We start from the raw sequence: 23,155 nt of genomic DNA, 5'->3' as shown, positions 1-23,155 counted from the left end.
ATGGGACCTTCTGCCAGGAAAAGCTGATGTGACTGTGGATGAGCCACTGAGTTGGAGGAGCAAAAGGTATTTTTGATGCTCGTGTGCTCTTTCAGATGCTGATTCACTGCCATGTATGCTTACCAGACTTCTGAGATTCCTTGACTTCCTAAACAGTATGTGAAACCTGCCCTTGCACATTGATTTATTCACATACATTTTCTCTTTCTCAGTTCATTAGAGGAATTAAAGAGAAGGATGATAACATGTCCAGAAGGACTGAACAGGAGGGTAAAGCAGCTGATAACTCTGCCAGGAACACATTACATATTTTCTCTTAACAGCCAGGTAATTAAAGGGGAAGATGAGAGCCACAACATCACTCTGTGTTTGATCAGAAGCTATAATGTTTGTTCTTTGATCCTGATAAACTGTAAAGAAAAACAGTTTAGGAAAAGAATGGAGGAATATCCCCTATTAAGATCAAATAGGAGAACCTTGTCACGGCAAAGAAATAAAATGTGGATGACAGATCAAAGGTGTATTGTGTAGAAAAAAAATACTGATTTATGTAAATCTCTACTTTTTTAAAAGTGGGGATTTCAGTTTTTACTGGGCCCTTTTGAGAAAGCATCAGAGAATTTGGGTGGGGGGAGAAACTAGTAAGATCTGAATAAAAATATAAGAAGGTGCACCCTGGAAAGGCAGTATTTCAAGAGATGGTCAGAAATTGCTTTTCTTTTTATAGAAGCTTGAAGTTATATAATAAAAATTAAAATACTGAATGTTTCTTTGCCTGCAAACCAAGTAATCTGTTAAAAATTGGGTAAAGTTTATCAGTAGAGAGGCTGTGTAAGACCTCTTCTTCTAAGCACCTCCAACAACGGCAGTTCTGTATTTCTCTCTCCTTCTCAGCATATGCCAAGTCTTGCCTCCTGCAGCACCATAGTTGACCTGAATTTACCCCAAGAGACCATTTATTCACTCCTATTGGAAAAAAAGAGGTGCACGGACTTTGCACACCTGAGTGTTGCCAGCAGGTAAGCCGCTCTCCCACAGATGCACAGGGTTAGAGCCACTCTCATTTCCAGGCAGGGGCTGGATCAATGGCTGTGAGCCCCAGAGATGCACAGCCCTGCAGCCCTGCAGCCCGCTCGCAGTTGGGTGGAGGGCCCTGGCAAATGGGTGCTCAGCACCCACAGTCTCTGCATGCCAGACCCTGCAAAGCACAAAATAAATGCTGGCTGTTGGTATGGATACCTCCTGTCTGTTCTTCAGAAGATACCACCACCCTGATGAGACCGAAAGACTGCTTAAGCTTCACCTTAAAAATGTAATTTGTCTTGGTTGCCATAATTTGCTTCATATTGCAAGGTTGGGGTCCGAAACAGCATTAAACAAAAGCCAGGCAGGGAACTCCCTAAAAAAAAAACAGACTGAAACTGCTTCTCCCAAGAGAACAGAAAATGCTCCAGCTCCCCTTCGGACAGCCCAGTTGCTCTGTGGCCATATCTCTTCCAGGACCTGGAGTCCTCCTGGCCAACAAACACAACCTCATCCATCACTGTGGAGGTAGATGCTGTGAGGTGGACCTTCCTTGTGGGTGGAAGGCCATGAAGAACCAGACTCTGTCACTGTAATTCTTGCTAGCCAGCTTCTTCCACTTCAACAAACTTGTGATGAAGTGCCAGCTTAAACTTTCTGTTGGACAGTGCTCTCTTAATGTTACGTAAATGCTGATTTTGGCATTTAGTAGTCTGTGGCTCAGAGCTACAATAAACTCAGACTGATCTAATAATGAATGACAAGCTTAATAATGTAACAAACTAGGAGCTTAAGTCAGTCTCCAGGGTTTAATAAGGCTGCTAAATAAGAAAACATTATTTATGTATTACAGTGCTAATAGCTTAAAATGTTGCTGTGAACACAGTGTTGAGAAATGGAGTTGGTGGGGGTTTGTTCTGCTGTTTGATGGGCATAAAACTGCTTGTCAGTTTATTTCCAGTACAAAGAGGTGTTAGGTTTCTTTTATACTAGCATAACTCTATTGACTTCACAGCAGTTGCTTTAGATTTGCTGGTTTTGTCACTCGTGTGTCCATTGTTCCAGTTTGTTTGGTCAGGGAGGACAGGGAAGGTGTGGGATCAGCAGCTCATGGAGAAATTTCACCTGGAAGGGACTTCTGGAGGTCATCTAGTCCCAGGACACACCTGGATCAGGTGGCTTGCCTTGCACAGTCAAGCTTTGCTTGCCTCCAAGGGTGCAGACTGCCCGGTACCTCAGCCCCTTTCCACCTTCATTGGGAATCTTTTTTTTCTTTACATCTATTCGGGATTTCCCACACTCCAGCTTGTGTCTGCTGCATGCTGTCCTATTCCTGTGCACCTCCGAGAAGAGCCTGGTTTCATCTTCTCTTCTGGCAGGACCCTGCGTGCCCCAAGAGCCGCAACAGAGTGTAAGGGAAAAATCACTGCCTGGGCCTGCTGACTGCACTCTTGCGAATGCAACCCACTACACAAGAGGCCCGCTGCTGCAAGGACATATAGCTGACTGCTCTTCAACTTGGTGTCCACCAGGACATCTTTGTATCCTTTTCTGCAGAGCTGCTTTCCAGTCTGCTGGCACCAAGGTTTTGCATGGAGGAATACTGGGAGGGATAAGTGAGGGGTGACCATTTCAGGTGGTATAGAAGATCTGTTCTCGTTTTATTTCAAGGGGGACATCTGTCTGCCAAAAAACTCAGATCTGAGCTTGAATGCAAACTTCTTACATGTTGCTTTGGTTCTTCTGTAGCTTTACTACTATGCAGAGGTAAGGAGAGGGATCAGCAGTCATGGCTGAGAGCAGCACCTGAAATCAGGAGATGCAATACTTGCTGGAAGTGCCTCCAAAAACATCTACAAATGTTTTTAATGAACTTTCCTAGTGCTTGAAAAAACTGTTGTAATAAAATTATTGGTGTGTTCTGAAGAGGTGGAGAGAGGAGAACTAAAATCAGAGTGTTCTCTTGTCTGGAGAGAATCCCTACTGGAACAGAAGAGAGTAATAATCTCTTAAAATGTGCTGCTAGATCCTAAAGGGCATTTCTTTGCAGAACAAGGCAGAATGAAATGGGAAAAGTGAAGAGATCTTAGACTGTCCGGCAATCTACAGGGGAAAAAAAGGGCGAATTAATCCACCAATCTCAAATTAAATATAGATAATATGGCTGCTGGGACAATGAATGTGACAAAGTCCGAACACCTCAAAAGCTCCAAGTTTTACAATAATTTTGGATATCTCATTGGTATAACACATATACATTCCCATAAATGACTCTAGTACTTTCGAATCCTCAATTCAGCCTCAGCTACAGTAGATGAAGCTGTTGCCTTTTACGACAGAGCTAATAAACTATGTTTTGCCACATAACCCATGTCTGAGGATGGAAGTTATAATACAATATGTAATTTCCAGAATATCTACCGAATAGTCTGAAGTTGCATTGCAACAGATACAACAGGAAATCAACAGACCCTCCATAAAATTACATTAGAGCCTCAGAGATAGAACATGCTGAAATTATAAAGCGGACACACAGGCATCGCATTTCTCATAAGCATCATTAAAATTAAATTAGAAACAATGCTTCAAAGATAAAGGATCATATTTTGCTTAGAATTATCTTGGTTCTCTGGGGCTTAATAATTTCCAGAGACAAAATGTCTCAGATCCACCAAGTTTTCTAAAGTTTCTCCTGTGGTACCCAGGAGACTTCTGGTCTGAGTCACTGACCACGTGTTTTGGGCCATAACCATTTGCTGTTTTTCTTTCAGACTCTGACAGAAAAAGTAGCCAGGGTGGAGCGGCTGGGATCTTGTAAAACTTAACGCAGATAGTTACAGGGGTGTGCATGTAAGCTTGTGGTCACTGGCTACACAACACACATTTGTGTCCGTGCTTTAACCTCTGCCATTGAGAAGCCTCTCCCTCCAAGCAGAGCCTGCAAGTAAGAGGAATTTCTGCCTTCAATCTCTTCAAATAATACAATGTTTTTAACTGCAGAATTAAAAAAGCAGAGGGATGATTTAGACCAATGTTCACCAGCTACAAATCTCATGGCTTGGCCCAGAAAGAACTTCAATTAGGGCTGATTGCAGAGGTTGAAATAGAAGCAGTAAAAAAAAAAGTAAGAGAACCCTGGGGAAATTAAAATGAAAATGAAACTCCAAGGAGCTAAATTAAATAATTGTGAGACTGTTAAAGAGATAAGGGAAGTGAGTAGGAGACATTTGCAAAGAATTTGGGGGATTGTTGGACCTGGATGGTCAATGGGGTGTTACAGCACAGCGCTGAAAAGCACGAGGGTGCGTTGCAGCTCAGCACTCAGTTGTGGATAAACACGTTACCCTGGCTCAAGTCTGCCCTTGGGCTGAAGGGCCACATCCAGGCATGTGTCTAAAGAACTGTGTCCAGGTGCAGATATCATGAATAACTGTTATTCTGCAGGAGGGGGAATCCATAAGAAAGGATGCAACTGCTGAAGAAGCAGGAGTGGGAAAGAGTATTTGGGCTCAACTGCCTGTTGCCAAGCTGCACAAGGAGTGTCAGTGGGGCTCAAGTCCCTGGGGAGGTGTCCCCGTGGGGCCAGATGGGGTGACTTCAGACAACCCTTCAAAAGCAGGCTCTGATCTCCACCACATCCAGGCTGGCTTGCCTCTTGTTGTTCAGCCTGGGAACGTGGTGTGGGATGGAGGGACAGGGAAAGGTGGCCGCCTGCCCTGGAAAAGCTGGAAGTGTTTGCAACAAACTATTGTGATTTTTGCATTTTCCTTTTAATGGCAGGTCATGGGTCAGGTCTCTGCAAACATTGGTGGTTTGATTGCCAGGTGTTAATCAGACCACGAGCAGAAGGAAGTCTTAAAAAAATTGTTTCCAAAATATTTTCTCTACTTTATTTGATCTTTCTGACAAATTCCATCTTCAGTAAAAAGCAAGCAAAATTCAGAAGTTGATTACATGTATTTTTCATCCTTAGAAACAAGAAGATTATCGAATAAGCGGGGCAGGAATGAAAAATAGGTGAGCATATAGACTTGAAAACACAACAGAACTAGAGGCAATATAGGTGCAGCCTTTCATGGGTAACGCTTGAAATAAGGAAAAGTGAGTGCTTCTTATTTCATTGTCAAAGACTTTTTCTGGCTCCAAGTTACATATCTAATAAGGTTTTGTTTCCCGGTCTCCGGTTTATTAGTCCCTCTCTGCTCACTTGTGCCATGTTCATGCTGATGTAGCATTGCATTTCTGCCTTCCTTTCCTGTTTTATATCAACCTGAAATTCTCTCAGTCATCTTTATTGTGTACAGTAGATGTAGGTTTTCCAGTTTGCCCTCCAGGCTCAAAGCATTAGTGAGATCGAAGCAATAAACCTCCTCTTTCTTACAGGAAAGGAAATAGGAAAACTAACCTGAGTTTTTTTGGTTTGGACCTTGCTAAAGGACTATTTGCCTTCTCAGTCCTTCCTTGGAGCCAAAAGCTTGTGTCCTCTTGAATTGCATGCCAGATATCTCCACTGATGGCTATGGAAATGTTTATCAAGAGGTCTGAATGTCACCTCCCTGCAGCAGATTCCCAGAGAGGGTCAGCCGCTTAGGCAGCTGGTGGAGCAGAGAGCGAAGAGATGCATGTCCTGGCCAGGTCTTCGCTGTCCCTGCTCACCTCCTCTGCTATCATTCATTGGTAAGGCACAGCGGCTGCTGCTTGGACATGAAACATCTCCTTCAAAATGATTCCTTCTTTCCAAAATTACAGTAACTGCATTAGCATACCTCCTGTTTCACACAGGTGATTACTCAAGGCAGGTGCTACAGGGTTTCAGGAGTGATGTTTATGCCTGTTCTAGGTTTCTGAGAGGACAGTGTGGTTTTCGGTCTCCTTCAGAGCTTTATGGGCCTTTCCTATGGGTCATATTTCACCCTTCTCCCATGTAGCCGTGCTCTTGCGCTGGAAGCCCTTCTTCTCCCTCCTGCTGCAGAGGTACTTGCACTAATCTTACTGTATAAGCTCTTTTCTAATTCCATTTTTGCAGCCAGCTGATAAATACTGTAATGTTTAAGTACTTACCAACCATTGTCTGCAATGATTTATTAATCAAGATTTATCACTTGAAGTAAGAGGCTTAGCTTGTGCACACAGCGGCTGTGATACGCAGTGCAAGCAGGCAGGGACGCCGTCCTTCGTGCAGATGTCGCAAGAGCTGTGCTCAGAAAGTGTGCGCATTGCTTGCGGGTATTTGATCAAATCAAGTTTTATTTACTTATTCTCACCTGGTTCTTATCACTGCCTCTGCCTGAAACTGAAATCACAGGTAGCATTTGTCACGCTATTAATTTTGTGTTGTGTCATTAGATTTGGTGTGTGGGAGAAATATGAAAAATGAATAAATGCCTTGCTTGCCTGCTGGAGGTTTTCTCCCCCCACTTACAGCATAGCCAGACTGAAACTTAAAAGCATTTAAGGGAGGTAAGAAGAAGAAGAAGCAGCTGAAGAAGGAAAGGGAAAAGAGCAGGGTAGTTGTGGCTTGCCATGCTGGATTTCCACCCCATCCGTGAGGGACTGCCCTTGTGGGGTGATCCTATCCCTGCTCAGTCAGGATCCTGTCTCCTGGTGGACCAGTGGTTGGTTCTTCTGTGGCCAAGCAGGGATTTCTGAGAAGATCTGTAGGAGGAGGCTGAGACGTTGTAACCTCAGTCAGTGACTCTCATTTCCCTGTACAGCCAGCAGAAAGGAGATGCTTCCAAAGGGAAACTTCTGGGAGTACTCCGACACTATCCTGGGTTACAGTAGGGGCTCACCTCTCTCCACACACCATAAGGGAGGCTGGCTTTGGAAGAGGTATCTTACATTTAGGTGCTTCCATGGGACACCTGAACCCTACCTTGCATGCCAGAGGGTGGGGAGGAAATGCATCAGCATCTGGGGTGGGATGGAGCTGCTGTCTGAATGTGTTTTTTTTATCATTTCTGAAACTAGCAGTTTTATTTCCAGAGCAAGGTTATTGTATTCCCATGGAGGTGCTCAGGTATCAGAGGCGGGCGAGGTGTGCCATGGACGGATAGGCTTGGGCTCTCTTTTCAGCAGCTGCAAAGCACCTGGACTCCCCTGAAATCCATTACCTTTATCCACCTACCCCAGCTCCAATACATCTCCCATTTCTGCATAGTTATATTCCTTTTCTCCGACTACATGTTTTCAGACATCTCACGTTTCATTCATTAGAATTTTCCCTCCTTCCCTTCCGCCTCGCAAGAGCACAGACACCTCCTGGGGAACCGTCTGCCTCGCTGTTCAAACCCCACCGATACACGTAGCTTTGCCGTTTGACCTTTGAGACATCTCCTCTCTTGGTTACCGTCGCCCTTTCACAGCCGCCACCCGGCTGGAGACAGAGCAGATGAATGTGCCGATAGCAGTGCAAGCACCCAGAGGAACACCGAGGAGCACGGCAGTGGCAAGACTCTATTCGCTGGGAAGGATTAAGGCAGGATTTTTATTACTGTGCAAGGTATGTAGGAATAAACAGCTGCTGGAGTTGATTAAATGCCCGCACAAATGTATAATCAATCACAAAAGCCATTAGCTGCAGGCGGAGGCTATCGCTGCCCTGGCAAACACCGTTCCCCAGCAAAGGGGGATCTGGTCTCTCCTTTCCCGTGAGGTGGAGAGGAAGTGCATTGGGCTGAAAGCCACATGTGGGAAGGTGAGGAACACCCTGTCTCTGGGATTTGGCATGTTTTGACTCGATCTGCTGGAGCACAGTAGCTGCCATGGACCAACCTTGATAGCAAGAGCCTGAGCCCACCCAGCTTCAGTGTCCTCAGCACTCCCTGACCCCAGGAGCTGAGGGTGATTAGCTGTTAATGGACTAAAGCCAGGCAAAGCAGTGTCCCACAGGGTGGTGGACAGAGATGAGGTGCAGAAGCAGTGCAGACCCAATGTGGGTTTTGTCCATGTCCTCTTCTCCATCCTGCAGCTTTTACTGTTTTGGGGTGAACAGAGAATGAAAGAAAGAGAATACCTAAAAAAGGATTATCTTCCATCCCCACAGGTAAGGTGAGGGACCTTAGCTGCTGGTCCTGCTGGGAAAAAACAAGAAATCCCCCAAGGACATGGGAGAGATTGGCCCTTACCCAGTTCCAGTTTTAGCATTTTTGCCATTCTTCAAAAAATCTCAGATAGTTTAAAAATTGTAACACTCAAAGTTGAGCCAACAGGACTAGATTATCCACCTTGTTTGTATGTCTAGGTCTTTTGAACACCAGCTAGTCAGGATCCTGACTAGGGCACCAGCTTCTTTCCTTCTCTATCTTCTTTCCAAACAGGCAGTGCAGTTTTATTCTTACTCAGTTTATCTTAAAAGAACTGGTCACTTAAGGGAATGGTCCCTGACCCATTTTTTAATCTCTGCTTTTTTTCTGCAGGCAGAAAGAAACCTCTGGGGGTTTGAGTTTTTATCTTGCATCCCAAGTTGTCTCAGAGCTGTGTGGTGAGGACAGGTGGGATGCAGCATGCAGGTTCAACTAGGTGGTCAGGGGACTCTGCTCCCTTCATCTCATGCTGGACTCTGATGCCCACCTTGTTACACAGGTGGGTGCAGGTGCTCTGGCGAGTGTGCTGTGATGTGACGTGTGCTATCTCAGTCAGAAAACCTCCACTGAAAGAAAAGACATCTGAGAAAAAATGATGAAAATCTCTCATGTTTCTGTACCTCTCATGTTTCTGTATTGTACATCTTTTCCAAATGACAGAGGAACCTACTAGAGCAGGAGGAGATACCTGGTTTAGAGGGATGAAATCATTCTTCTGTAACATAGAGACAATTCTCAGCTGGCACCACCAGAAGTACATCACAGGCACTTTGGGAGGTAGGCGCAGATGGTGTTTCCCTAAGGCATAGGTCAAATCCAAACTTGAAACACACATGAGGTCTGGATGGAGGTGCAGGCCCCCCTTCAGGGCGTAGGCCTGTTTGGGTGCATGGTGTCAGAGGCCACCTTCACCACTGGGTGCACAGATAGTGGACAGGGAGTGCGGAGGCCATGGGAAGACTCGGGAGGTCACACAGGAGCTGGCGACACATTGACTTTTTTACTCTGGGACCAGCTCTGAGCATCTCCAGGAAGGGTTTATGCCTGGACAGGAGATCACCAGGCTGGAGCAAGGATTAGACACTGCTTCACAGAGCAAGGGACACCTGATCATGCCAACAACCTGCAGCATTTCAAAAAGCATCAGCACCTGGATTGCTGTTTCGTAGTCATGTCCTTTGCTATTTCGCTGCACAGGGTGAGAGATGCTTTCATTAACAGCACAAGTTTCCACTAAGCCACATGAGTTTTGGTTTGCTTGGTTACTCTCAAGCATGAAAATTAAAGCTAAATTAGAAAAGCAAAAGCCAACGTAAATAGCCTCATGTCTCTAATTAAAGATGTTTTGATCAATCTTCCACTGAGCGTTTATTTTAAGGCACTTCTATCTTATTTTTTAAAGATAATAAAATGTGATTTTTACAAGCCATGGGCTGGTGCTGACTGCATTCATGCTGGTTTGCTCCTCGTGGGGTGGCCCACACCAGGGTGCCTCCTTGGGTGCAATTCACAGAGCAGACCATATACAAGCACAATTTAAACTCTGTGTTTCATTTCAGAGGAAAGGAAAAGCACCCAATTTTATATCAAGTGATAGGTAGCACTCACAAATTTCATGCAAAGTTTAGAGAAAAGATATTATTGACCTGGTTGTTCAGTAGGTGGTATTGGATTGGGGCCACCTGAATATCCTTTCAGACACAAATGCAACACTCACACCCAAGCACTTACGCTGCCATGTTGGCCAGAATAAATTATCTAAATTTCTACTTCAAGAGGCAACAAGAGCAGAAAAGAAAGTGCAAAGCCAGAGATGCCGAATCAGCCACACTTTCTTAAACATTCACATCTAATTACTGGCAGGATGCGGTGTAGTTACCATATGTGGTAATTTTGGGAAGCTGCTTCTGAATTCTGATTGATGTCACAGTGCTATGAAATCGCTATGTCTTTTTCTTTAATTCCCCTGCAAATGAGCACCAAGGTGGCTGCCAAGGACAGTGTCTCGGGCTCCCTGTTCTAACACTGAGAGGAGCTACTGAGACCATGGCGGAGGATGGACCTGGACAACATGCAGGCTAACAAGACTGGCTGAGGCCTCTCCCCTGCCTCCCCCGGCAGGAATCCTCTGCAGAGGTGAGTGTAGGCTGATGGATAGAGAACTCTGTGTGAATGTCCCAAGTACCCAAAGGAGCAGTCACGTCTTGGTGTCACCTTCTTTGAAGTTCCCACATCTCCAGAGCTCCCCATCCACTGCACTCCTCTCCAGCACCACATCAGCCCCTCGGCCCCAGGAACCTGACCTGGGTGAAGTTTGTGCAGCCCTTGGGAGCTTGTGATGCCAGATGAGTGCCAAAAGTTACTCCTGAAACCTCTGGGTGTGTAACCTGGCCACAGCCTCCAACTTTTCTGCAGCTGGCCTGTCCCCAGGTCTACAACAAACACAGAAGATGCAGAACAAGTCTGCAGCCTCAGGAATATTTGGCGGTGGAGTGTCCATGCCAGCCCATCAGTACTCGAATCACTCATCTGTTTGTCCGCTTTAAAGCAACCGACTCTACCCACCACGCTCTCACTGTCACAACAGCCCTCATTATGCCTTGAAGTTCTCGGCACTGTGCCTTCACGCAGTACAGAGTTTTTCTCACTACATCTCAGCCATGGAGTATATTTGCAAATAACAGCTCTCATGACAGCTGGCACCTCTCCTCTCCATCAGCGCCGGTGCCAGTCATCATGCTGGAAATGGCACTGTGGATCACAGGAGCAGTCCAGCAGCCCTGGGTGAGAGCTTGCAAGTCAGTTCATTACTGCCTTTATGCTCTCCCCTAATCTGTTGCAGTGAGCGGTGTCTCTGCCCCTGCTGGAGCTAATGTCATTTTTCATCCTTGTGGTCACTGTTAGCAGTCAAGCAAAAAATGTCAGTTTTAATTACAGCATTTATTTACACATATCTCTCCTGCTTTAAACTGAGAGACAGACCTCCCTCCTCATCACGTGGGACTTATACCCTTCTGTTGGAGAAACAGGTATAATTCTTGCCAAAGGGAGTAAATCTCTTAGTAGCACCCGCTTATGTGTCTTCTCAAAGCAAATAACTGTAATCGATGACCTATTTAAAAAATGAGAAAATTAGATTTTTTTTTTAAAGTGGTTTCAGGCTTGCTAAACAGGTGCTGTAGTAAATCTGGCGTGTCTCTAATATACTGCTCTGGTAATCCCTGTTTACTTTTTATTTCCACATGTATTGGTTGTTCTCTTTATGACCACAATAAACAAAATTGACAAGAGAATAGCAGACCTCTTTGGAGAAAGCACTCTAAGAAGTATTATCTGAATTACGTTTCTGCTCTTTAAAAGCCAGCTGCAATACGAGATTCCAGCTGCTTGGTTTTCCCGTGGTCCCCTGACCAGCCATCCGTTTACTTGTCAGCATTGGTTTCCATCTCTTAGTTCATCTAATACTTCTCTTCTTTTTCCTATCCACTATTTCTAGTGCTCCTCTTAAGTGCCATCAGTCAGCACCACTGAACTGTGGAGGCTCTCACACCAGGGTTCTTGTGTTCTGTATGGCTGGGGTGGCTGGTAACGGCTGGTGGGGAAATCACTGGCAAGTTAACCGATCCCTTCACTTTTTTGACTTTATGCATTCCCTGACTGCTTTCTTTTGGACCTCTGACTAAGCAAAAGGCTGTTCTTATTCAGAGAAAATGTAATTAGATCCACGCTGACTGATTTTCTTGTATTAGCCTCAGCTTTGCCCCTTGTATGGGAATGTAGAAGGTGAAAAAGGTGAATCGTAGTTCTTCCTTGCACTTCTCATGGCTTTTTAAGGCTGTCTGGTGAGCACAGCATGGAGAATGTTCTGAGTACAGGATATCTCATCACACCCAGACACACACAATCCCAGGCCTGGGGATCGGGCTAGTTATAAATGTTTTTGCTATATAGACAAAGTCAATGTGGAGGGAAGATCAGTATCCTGATTCACCTGCTTTTAATATACACCTTGTAAAAATACACACAGCGCCTTGTTCAAGACTGACACCATTTCTCAATGTTTTGAAGCACAAAGGAGTTAAGCCTGTCTGTGTGAGCCAGTTACACTGTTAGCTGATATCCCATGATACTGACCAGTGATTGCTTGCTTTCCTTCACCAGAAAACAGATGAGGAACATCTTTGATAACCACCAAAATGAGAAACATCCCAATGGATATGCTTTAGTGACACAGTCCACTGAACCAGCCTGAAGGAGACCCGCTGATTCAGTCTGCTGGAGCCTGGAGAATAACTTTGGAAATTCTTTAAGGAGAGTCAAGAGGGGAGTTTCTTTTTAAATTGAATGGAGCCCATGGAGAGCAGGGAATCTGTTAGGGCTTAGATATGCTAAGAGTATGAGATACAAAGACAGTCTTCTCTCTTTCCTGTTAGCATGGGCAATTGCTAGGTCTAAAAACTTCATCCTACCTGGCCGTTTGCCTTGGAACTAAGTTCAACATTACTGACAGTAAAAGCCTCAGGAATCAGGAACATCATTTTAGCAGGCTATGGGGACCATGTCCCATCTCTGGCAATGCTGCTGGAGCTCAAGGAGCCATCTCAGTGACCAGCCACATCCAAAGGCTAGAGCATCTGCTTTCTCATTGTGAAGACCTTCTCACCTTGAAACCGAGCATGCTGTGATGGGGCCCCACTAACAAGTTTCAACATCACTCCTTCAAGGCAGAAAGTTCTCTTCCAGCATCATTTTTCCCGTTAATTGGATGACCTCTGCTACTCAGTATTGGGCTGCAATTCAGGAAAAGGTCAGGCCTTTTTCACGGCTGCTTTTTCCAATTAACTTTTTGGTGTACTCGGGCACGGGTCTACTGCCCTTCAAGCACAGGAGATGCTCAGCATGTCATAAAGCTCAAAGGAGCACAGGGGGCTAAATGATCCTCCTGGGAGGCACGTGACCTGACTGCTAACTCCAGTTTTACTTGCAGAACAAGGAACATCCTCACTACTTTCTGCTGTAAAGACAGAGATAGCACTGAAGTGAAGCAGCGCTGTGGGTAAACGGAGGTTTTCTGTTATCAGCTGCAGCTACGTCTCTTCCCAGGTCTATTATCTGCTTGGCCTAATCCATGCCTCTGATGTAGGAGTCACCATCTTTTGTAGGACAGAGCACTGTGTTCAGTACTTCCAAAATATGCCTGCAGAAGCATAATCGTTTGGACTGAGATCACATAAATAATTTGTGACAACATGCACAGGCATCAGTCTGCCTATCCTCACTTTCACCAGTCTTCCTGAGCCTTTGGCCAGGTTTCAGCAAATTCTGCAGGTGAGAAGTTGCAAAGATAAGTGATTTTGTCTGAATTTGGGGAAAATGGGTGGCCAGACAGAGGAGGAAGATGTGTTGTGAACCTTTGCCAAAGAGAGTGTGCAACTTGTGCTCAGACCACATCAAGTGCCAGCAAATTCACATGGCAAAAAGCCCTTGTAAATGTGAATGAAATGTGAATAAAACCCGTTGAAGTGCAAAGAGCTTTGATTTAAGCTTGCACTTTCTCTAAGGCCAGAAAATCAGCTATAGGATAAAACACAAAAGGCACCAGGCTCTGGAAGCTCTGGTGCTCACGTTTACACCTCTAAAGAAGTTGTTCATCCTTACCTAAAGGGCAGACACCTGTTTCTGCCCTCCTTGTGGCCAAGTTACCTCCTGTTTTGAAGGTGTTTTTGTCCCGAAGTGCTTAGTTGATGCTATACGCCAGGAGGAGATGAAGCCAAACAACAAGCCTAATTTCTAAGGGTCTGATTGGTTTAGCACCTGAACCATGCACTCTCTGTGGTCATTGTATGTGGTCATTGAACAAGAACAGGTTTGGATCATGGTTTTGCCAGGTCCACTGGATTTCCCATCCTTACTCCTTGGGCACCCCAGTTTAGTGGGTACTGCTGGCAGTTACAGTGTGTCTCTCCCTGCCCCAGTGCCCTGTGCACGGCAAAAGAATGAAGTGCTGAAGGTGGTAAACGCTGTGGTGTTGGATCCACTAATGGCAGTGAAGCAGTGAAGCTCTGAGACACAGATGAGAGGGTTGTGGACACATCCCTGAGCATGGGAGCAGTTTGCAGTGGGAGCAGGGGTCGTGCAATGGCATGGGCTGTGCCAAATGCCTGGGATATGCACTGTACCTGTGTTAGCTCTGTCTCGCTTCTTGCTGGTTCCCTTCTCCCTGCACAATGGCCCAAGCAGCTCCTTGCACCGTTTGCTCCTTGCAGCTGATTCCTTGCACCTTGTTTGCTACCATGTGCACAGGCCAGCAGGAAAACACTTTTTGCAACATCTCTTCAGCACAGAGGAGATGGAAACAAGATTTCAGTATCCAACAGCTGGGCAAGAGTTGCCAGGGCTGGAAATCCAGCATGGGCATTGCCTGCCCTGTGAGTGCCTGACTCTCCAGCCTTTGGAGACATTTTAGGTAGCTTGGTATTGCGCTGTCAGCACCATATACATGTCCATGGCCATTCTCTTGCTGTTCACTTTGTGTCCCTCCAAGTCCCCCCACTTTGGGCAGTGGGGTTTATGCTATGGAGAACCAGCCAGGATTCTGCCAGTCCCACTCTGCTTCAGCCTGGAGTATTTGACTATTTCACATCAGAACATCAGCACAGCAAACACATTAAGACATAACTCCCTGTCAATCACTTGGTAAAATTGTGATTTCAGAAGCACCTAATAATAAATGGGAATGCTGGAACTTGAAGTCAATGGGGATCCATAGCTAAAGATTGCCTTTATCAGTAGGGCATCTGTCATTGCGTAATTAAGATGCAAATCATAGCTATCTCCATGGCAATGAAACAACTTTTTTTGTGGCGATGAAATACAAACATAGCTGGATGTGCCCAGCTGAACTAGCTATAACCTAAGGAAATCATGTCAGGGCTGGCAACAGCTCCAGCAGCGCTCGGCCAAATTCTACCCTCATCCCCACTCCAGCAAACCTCCATACCAGGAGATCTGTGAGCACTGCAAGGTCTCACCACTCGTGCTGATGATGAGAGACCAGGTAAGTTCTTAAAAAGGTGCAGTCAATCAAGAAAAATGGGCTGAAGTGAGATGGTTACCACTGGTTCATAGCTGAGATCCCACCAGCGGTGCTCAGTTTGCTGGCGGGAGCTGCTTACGCCCCTTCCCAGCCAGAGCAGCAGCTCTGCAGAGCCGTAGATGTGAGCCACGGGCACGTTGCTGGGGGTGGTAAAAGCTGTCTTACCCAGCTTGTGAGGAGCAAAATGGCATTAATTATGGGCAAGTGAAATAATTACATGAGCCATAAAGAAGTTTATGAGACATGCCTTCAGGAGGGATGTGGCAGTGAACAACATTTTCTACCCTCCAGCTGCCATTTGCCAGGTTTGCAATGGAAAAAGCGAGTTGCCTAAATCTTTTTTGCTGCACTCACTTGCCAGCTGGGACATGTGCCGAGCTCTTATATACCCAAAGTGGACCCAAAGAGGATGAAATACAAATATTCAGGCAAAAGGCCCAGAGCTGCCAGCACTGGTGACTGTGTTTTGTGCAAGAAATTTTTAAAGCCTGTGACTTTTTTAAGCCAATCTCCTGACAAGCCAGGCTCCTTGCCTGAATTCTGTTAGTATTTTGAAGCAGTCATTACTGATAGCCATGTGATCCCAACTCACGGTAAGACTCCAGGGTCCCTGTTGCTGTCTCCCAGGGACTTTGGAGACTCCCTTTCCTGTCCTGCCTCAGTTTCACTGCACCCAGGGATAATAGTAACAACCTGGCCAGAGATGCTGACTCCTGTTCCTGCATGTTCCTGCAGAGTACCTTTAGAAATCTTGTTGGTGAGTCACCACTTTGGTGTGGGCTTTGCTACAATAAATGAATATTTTCCTGCACAAAACCAACAGTTGCCCATGCACCTACAACCTGCTGTGTCCTGTAGCCACAGGTCCTGTAGCTCATCATGCAGGTGTGTGTATGCAGAGGGCAAAGGTGCTTTGTAACCATGCAGCATTTATCCTCCCTTCAAGTAAATCATCTTTTTAAACAGGAATAAACTGCATCCAGACTGAGGGGTCAGCCCCACCTGAGCTGCAGCAGGAGCACTGCTCTTGGATGTAAATGAGTGCTTAGGCATACTTGGAAAAAAAGGGCTTGATTGGCTCCCAAGGCAATGTCTTGAAGTGATGAGGAAAGAGTAATTTAAAAATCAGCCACCTAGAGGCAACTGTGGCAGCAGGGAAAATACCCTCTGGCAGCAGCAGAGTGGCTAATTGCTCCAGTTTGGGATTCATGTGATCATTCATTAGCTCTCATTTAATAACAATTTACTCTGCACTGATGTGGAACCCTTCATCTCCTCTCCCAGGTGAGTCTGCAAATACCAAATCTGGCCTGAGAGCACTGCCAAAGGGGGATGCTGAGCTCTGGGTCATGCTTGTGGGGAAACTGGGGCATGGGAGGGTTTAGGACCATACCCAATGAAGCATCTTCCACACTGCATCTCTGGTCTCCCATCCCCTGCACTTTCCTATGCCCTACCTAGCTTTTCCTGAAGAGCTGAACATGCAGCAGTAGTTAATTGGTCATTCATATCTCTGTAAGCTCCTGCAGCCCCCTGTATCTTTACTGGTAGAAAAGAGGGCAGAATTAACCTAGTAAAACCATAAAAAAGAGCCTGGGAGAACAGGGTCAGCAACCCCCCCCTCTTATTTTTAAATTGAGACTGCTATGGGATCCTCATACACCTCTGTCTGCTTCTCCATTGCTCTCTGAATGCTGGAGGGTCAAGAAGTACATTAGGTGCTGCGCGGCACTATGCTGCATTTGGCTAAATGGGAGAGCCAGGGAAAGAGCCTGCCTGCATGGAGAGGACTCCAGGCTGGCTTGATCTGCAGTGGGGTGCCCCACGGCTGCCAGTCCCAGAAGTGTGGGTCTGCTGTGGGGTCTGCAGGGATCGGTAAGTCCAGTGTGGTCATGTCAGTGTGCTGGACACTGAATCAGTTGCCTAAAATAAAGAAAGATGAATTCCAACCAAAGGGACCAATCATTTTAGAAAAAGAAAAAACAAAACAAAACTCAAACCTGAAAAACCCAGAGGCAATAAATGCAACCAAATTCTTCGGTTAATGTCAGAAACCTTTCTGCAAAAGTGTAATTTGGCAGTGGAGAGGATTTACTGCCTGTGTATCAGCACTCGCTCGTAAGGTCCACGGGACAGTGTTTTAACAAGACAATGTGTGTGTTGTCTTCAATGAAAGATTTTTGTAAGACACTGTTTAAAAACTCAGCATTTGTGAGATTTTTTAATTATGTATATATAAATAAGCAGAGAGGTCTCTGGTTTCCCAAAGACAGAGAAAACAAACCCTTTGCAGAATGCTGGAAAATCCAACAAAAAAAAAGGGACACTGAAATCACCTGCCCTTGGCAAACCCCATTGCCCTCTCAGATGGGAAGAGGCACTATGTTAGGCTATTTTGCCTTGGGAATCCACCTGACTGACAACCTCCTACCACAGCTATCGCAGGTTAAATAGCAAAGTCTGGTTCTTAGCTGAGTTTAATTTTTCCCATCAGTCCAGGTTCATTCCGTACACTGTGGAAGCATTTGTTCTGGAGAAAGCCATGCTTTCCCTTCCTTTCACAGCATTTTCCACTCCTAGTAAAGCGGTGTGCAAGGCAAAAAAAAAAAAAAAAGAAAAAGAAAAAAAGAAACAACCATTAAAAAACCCAACGTTAAGTGTTTGGCATTTACACTGATATGTTGGTTCCCAACATCTGCAAAGAGAACAGGAGACCTTTCCCCTTTAATCAGACTGGAAGGTTAGCTTTCACCAGGGAGCCTCAGTTCCATAAAGCCATACTTACATCTTCACCAAGCCTGAGGGGACATGGGTCCTACCCAAGTTCGTGGCAAGAGCACGAGCAAGCAAGCCTTGGGACAGGGTTTGGGATGGTCTGGACATGCATCCTGCACCTGATGGAGACAGCATGAAGAGCTGGCTGTGTCACTGCAAACCTCCCTCTGCCCCTTCAGTTGGTCACCATGAGCACATGGTGATCTGGGTGTTGGCATCAGTGGTTTGCCAGGGGTCATTCCCAGTCAAGGCAAAAACTAGCTGGGCAGTTCTCCTCCTGGCCAAGGTGAGGGATTTCCATTCACTCCCCTCCAACAGCCCTGGTAGACACATTTTCTGTCCGCTTTCAGCCTTTTCCATGTAGCTGACAATGACTTCCATGCGGTCTCAAGGTGTCATCTCCACGCTCACTGACGTGCCAGTGAGGATGGAGATTTCTCTTCTCTACCTGAAGGCAGCTTAAAAGCAACACCTGATTGTCAGAGAGCTTTCTGCACTCGTCTAACACAGCTATCTCCAGAGAGAGAGGAGTTTTCTCCCACAGAGCTCCCAGGGCCAATCCTTAACGCTCCTGACCTGGGTAGGAGCAATAGGAAATAGCCCTAATGAGAGAACTTCTGTCAATCTCCATGGATGCATCCATGCTGCAGAGGGCACATGCCATCAAACTGGCTGCCACCTTGACCTGTAATGTTGCTCAGTGATGGTGGCACCCAGACCCTTAGGGCAGGAGCTTGCTATTAGTTTGCAGAATGGTTTATAGGCCTGCTATTTGCAAGATCAGCTTGAAATCTCAGCAGTGGGAATCAATCTGAACCACGTGGTGGCCACCACATAGCTCCACAGGGCTGTGAGTCATCTGCCATTCAAGCACCACTTTGAGCTCAGGAAGTTTATACCTCAGCCTGCTGTTACCTGAACAAACGATAGCGCTGCTTAGCTTAAATGATTCTCAGATGGCCTGTCCTATATACATATGGTGCTAATTTCCTAGCATGACCTGGCGCCGTTGTGCTACACTTGCACAAAGCCGGAGCGTGCCTGGACGGGAGGGCAGAGCCCGGGTTGTGCTGGCCGCAGCAGTGGCTTTTCTGGAGCTATGCTGTTTGGTTTCCTCCTGCGTTAAAGGCTTGGGAAAGCGCAGCACTTGTCAGAAACTCAGCAAGATGGAGCGTGCATTGCTAGTGGTGGGTTGCTGTTCTTCTTAATTAAAGATGGGTCTTTGAAAAGGGCTGCAGCTCTGCTTATACCTGTGCCTTCATCCCATCACTTTTCTGCTTTTCTTTGCCACTTCCAGCTGTTACATACCATCTATATCATCTCTGTCAGTTTGATAATGAACGCCTTGTTAGAACAATAATTGACTTCTTATTTAGTAGACTCATAATGATTATAACTGAAGTACATTATCAGCCATAGGGCATAACCTATTTTAAACCGCAGTACACAGGGACTGAGGTTTATGTTCCTTGATGTGATTGCTTTTCCTTTTGTAAAAGCAATTATGTGCATTTGACTGTATATCGCTATTGTTGAAGCCTTTTACGCAAGAGTTAGTTGTACACAGAGCAATTTATAAATGGCAATTCAAAGAACAGGCAGCAATACAAAGGGACCGGCAAGTGGGCTTAACCAGAAAGGAAACTAAATACAGGAATTCAATGTGCTCCCAAGAAATTATCTTCTTTCACTGTCATGATGGATTACATTGTCAAGAGGTTGTATAATATTCAAGGAAATATCAATAACTGGTTGTGTTGCTGCAATTTAAATGCCAGCAATACGGCTTAGCAGCATGCTGATGAAGTTCACAGCTGGGTGATGCTAACCTGGGGGATTTAAGCAACATTCAGGGACAGAGCTTGAGGAATGACTTTTTGTTGCTCCCTGCATGGATTGTTGCTCTCTGCAGTTATTTCAGTAGGTAAAAACAGCCGAACTGGGGATCTCAGCTCTGGTTGTCTCTCTGGAAGGTGTTTTGGGTGAGCCAATCTCCAATCCAAATGGCCCAGAGATACAAAGGACTCTGGCATCAGCTCTCTTCCCCTTGGTTAACTTCCTTGGTCAACACAAAGCACTAAAGACTCTGGAAAAGTTGCCTCAAGACTGAGCATTCACCACACCTGCTTTTGAAAAAGATGTGGGAAGGACAGAATGGACTTTGTGGGATGTTTAACTATTCAAGATACTCAATTTGCAAAAGCAACTGGAGATCTGTGTGTCTTAATTTTTGGCTGCTAAACTAAAAGCTATTCAAATAAGTTGTTTGACAGGAAGTGGTAAACATCAATTTTTCCAACAAACAAGCTGCATGGGTGTCTAGAAAGGAAACACCCAAAATAATTAGTGGCTCTAAACCTTAGGATTGAGAACAAAATGTGCTTGGGCTTGAGTCTTCTGAGAACACTGTCCCTTAGCCATTTTTCTCCCAGTTTGTTCATCTTATCCGTGTATGTCTTGAGATGAAAAGTTAATGGCATATAATGGATCTGAAAAAATTTTTATTCTTATAGAAGAAAAAAAAAAGCAAGGCTGACCTTTCAGCTAGGTGATGTTTCTTGGTTTTGTTGTCATCTCTGCAATCGTGACTTAGTTAATTCTGGTGCGCTTTGGGCACGGTTCTTTTTGTTCCCTTTTGGAAACTCCTGTTTCACTTGCTCTGTATCTTAGCTTCCTTTAGTAAAATGCCTGAGAAGGGGACATGTACTCCATCATGTGCCGCTGCAGTAAGAAAAAGGCTTTCCCTGGTAGAAGTAAATGTCTATGTTCATGTGGTACCCAGGAGCCTTGCACATAGGAGTTTTTTGGATGTATGTGGGCAGACAAATTGTAGGCTGCAGCAGGTCCAGCATGTTTCAGAGGCACCAGACACTGTCCTTGCACAGAAAATGCATTCAGGGTCTCCAGGGAAATACACAGAGCTCTTAAATCCAAACCAGAGGACATTCCCCAGCAGCAGGAGGGCAGGTATCTGCAGGGACCTGGGTGCAGGACACAAGCTGTCTGGGCTCATTCCCTCATTTGAGATAATCACAGATGGGTTAAAACAGATGATTTTGCAGGCATTTCAATTTCCATTTGAAAAATTGGTCCTAAGGGAAATTTTCATCAAGGTCTTGTGGATTGTAGGTGGCATGGATGACTGACTGTAACCTATTCAGACAGTGATAGAACAGGAGTCCCAGGCTTGGATGGAGCCTTCAGATCTTGTTGTGTGGTACATAAATAACATTATCATGGGGAATTAATTACTTTACAAGGGTTTAGCCTGTCTGTGAACCTCCCATTTGCTGCCTATAACAAAAGCTAACATAAGTTTCCTGTTTTCTTTTGTAAGAGTTGTTTTAAACTTCCAGTTCCCATCTAATTTCTCAGAACTGTGGAAACCATATTACCTTCCCCGAGGCACAGGGAATTGGGATTTCCCTGTGCTTGCTGCAAATGCCAATTACCAGTGCCAATAAAAAAAACCAAACCCGACTGTGTTCCCCTGAAAGCACCATTCCTAAGAGCTATTTGTTTTGAATGAAGAAATGCTGCAATAAGGGTAATTAAATTAGAATGGAACTTAATATATAGAACTAGTGGTAGGAAAGAACAAGAATGGGAGCCTTAATTATACTTGACAAGGGTATGTGTCAGCACATCCAAACAGAGTGTGTATATTTTTCACTTGCTTAATATATCCCTGACCAATTTACAGCATGAGAAGCAGAATTTTGATTAGTTTCAGTGGCTTTCAGCAAGTCTGGATAATGAATGTTACAAATGCTTGTGAGTGTGATTTTTTGGGAATGTTTTTGGTTTTTTTCCAAGGAAGGAGAGTCTTGCAGATGAAGCATTTGTGTACTTCTCTTGAGAGATAGGGTTGGCTCCTGGCTCCTCCACAGACTTCAAGTAACTGCTTTCTTCTTCCTGCTGAGGCGAGAAAAGAGGGTCTTGGCAAATCCTGGGGGTTAAATCCCCCCAAAATAGCAGTGCCCCTGGAAGGCACTGCCCTCTAATAAGACCTCATTGCCCAGAGGAGGCACACTTCTCCTTTCCGGTCGAAAGGAAAAAACGGGTGATATTGTACAGACTTGGACTCTCCTGAGCACCTCTTGGCTCACCAGCGGCAGATGAAGCTGCTTGCCAAGAGCTGGAGGAGGAGGTGAAGCAGTGCAGAGCTGGCCAGGCTTGCCAGGGAAGTGGCTTCAAGCATAACTCCAGCTTGGGACCCTGGGACCGTGGCACCTAGCACCCAGCTCTGGGACCCCCAAGGCCGCTGGGGCATCAGGTGGCTCTGCACACCTTGTGCTTGATGGGTGTCCTCCAAAGAAGTCTGAAGAGGAGGCATTTTTAGGGCTGGCTCTGGCAGAGGGAGCCATGAACCATGCGTACCTTGGTGCAGTGCTCAGACAGGACAGGACTCATGAGATTTGTCCCACCTGTTACTACTCACAAATCAAGAGCTATTTCATAAGAAACATAATTCTCACCTTTGAGTCTGCAAGCCAGAGATTGTTTCCACCATATTTTTGCAAAAATTTTCTCTATCCTCAGTGAATTTGAGGAGAGTTTTAGGCAGTGTTTTTGCTTTCTCACCCCATTTCCCCTCAAGTTTCATTTATGCCAAAAGCATGCTGGATTCCTCTCAGTTCCACTGCAAACAGCCTTATAATCTCATGTACATCCCATCTCCATCTAATCACACCACAGCTAATGCTTTTCTGCTCTGTGTGTGTGTTTCTCCAGACCAGTTGTGTTTCTGAAAATGGTGCCAGGGGCTGCTGTGCCTCCTGAAGCAGAGGAGGAAAGACATGTGGTCGGGAACGGGATTTTCCAAGCATCTCCCTATTTTTATGCTTTTGGGGAGATGAGGACAGTGTCGCTGGACCACAAATGGACAGTAATGCAGTTTCCATGTGGGAGTACACTGACGGTGGAGATACCTTGCAGGCAGCAGAGCTTCTCTCGAGACTGGAGCAGACTCCTACATCTCCTGCCTTTGCTCCCAGTGCTCAGCCCTGGCCACCACTTCTCCCTGGCCCTGGTGTGCTCAGGTCTGGCTCAGCGTCTCCCAGTCCTGCGCGTTCTGCAAAGCACCCACTGACTTTCTTAGTCTGAGACTGTTCAACATGTCAAAGGATTCAGTTAATCGTTCTCTTAGACCAACTTCTGATTTTTCCCTGTATTA

At 45.6% G+C, this 23,155-nt stretch overlaps 1 long non-coding RNA gene across 1 annotated transcript; it reads left to right on the top strand.

The window, feature by feature from the left end:
• The first annotated feature begins 216 nt into the window (after positions 1-216).
• On the top strand, positions 217-13,634 carry LOC142052385 (uncharacterized). The gene is made up of 9 exons (XR_012658819.1): positions 217-327; positions 895-1,019; positions 2,403-5,124; positions 5,586-5,700; positions 7,271-7,525; positions 8,442-8,607; positions 8,769-8,885; positions 10,093-10,244; positions 12,270-13,634. It is a non-coding gene; the product is annotated as an uncharacterized LOC142052385 (long non-coding RNA).
• The last annotated feature ends 9,521 nt before the right edge of the window (positions 13,635-23,155 follow it).

Source organism: Phalacrocorax aristotelis, chromosome 2 (genome assembly GCF_949628215.1).
Source record: "Phalacrocorax aristotelis chromosome 2, bGulAri2.1, whole genome shotgun sequence".
Classification (NCBI taxonomy): domain Eukaryota; kingdom Metazoa; phylum Chordata; class Aves; order Suliformes; family Phalacrocoracidae; genus Phalacrocorax; species Phalacrocorax aristotelis.
This window is presented reverse-complemented; position numbering and strand designations above follow the sequence as displayed.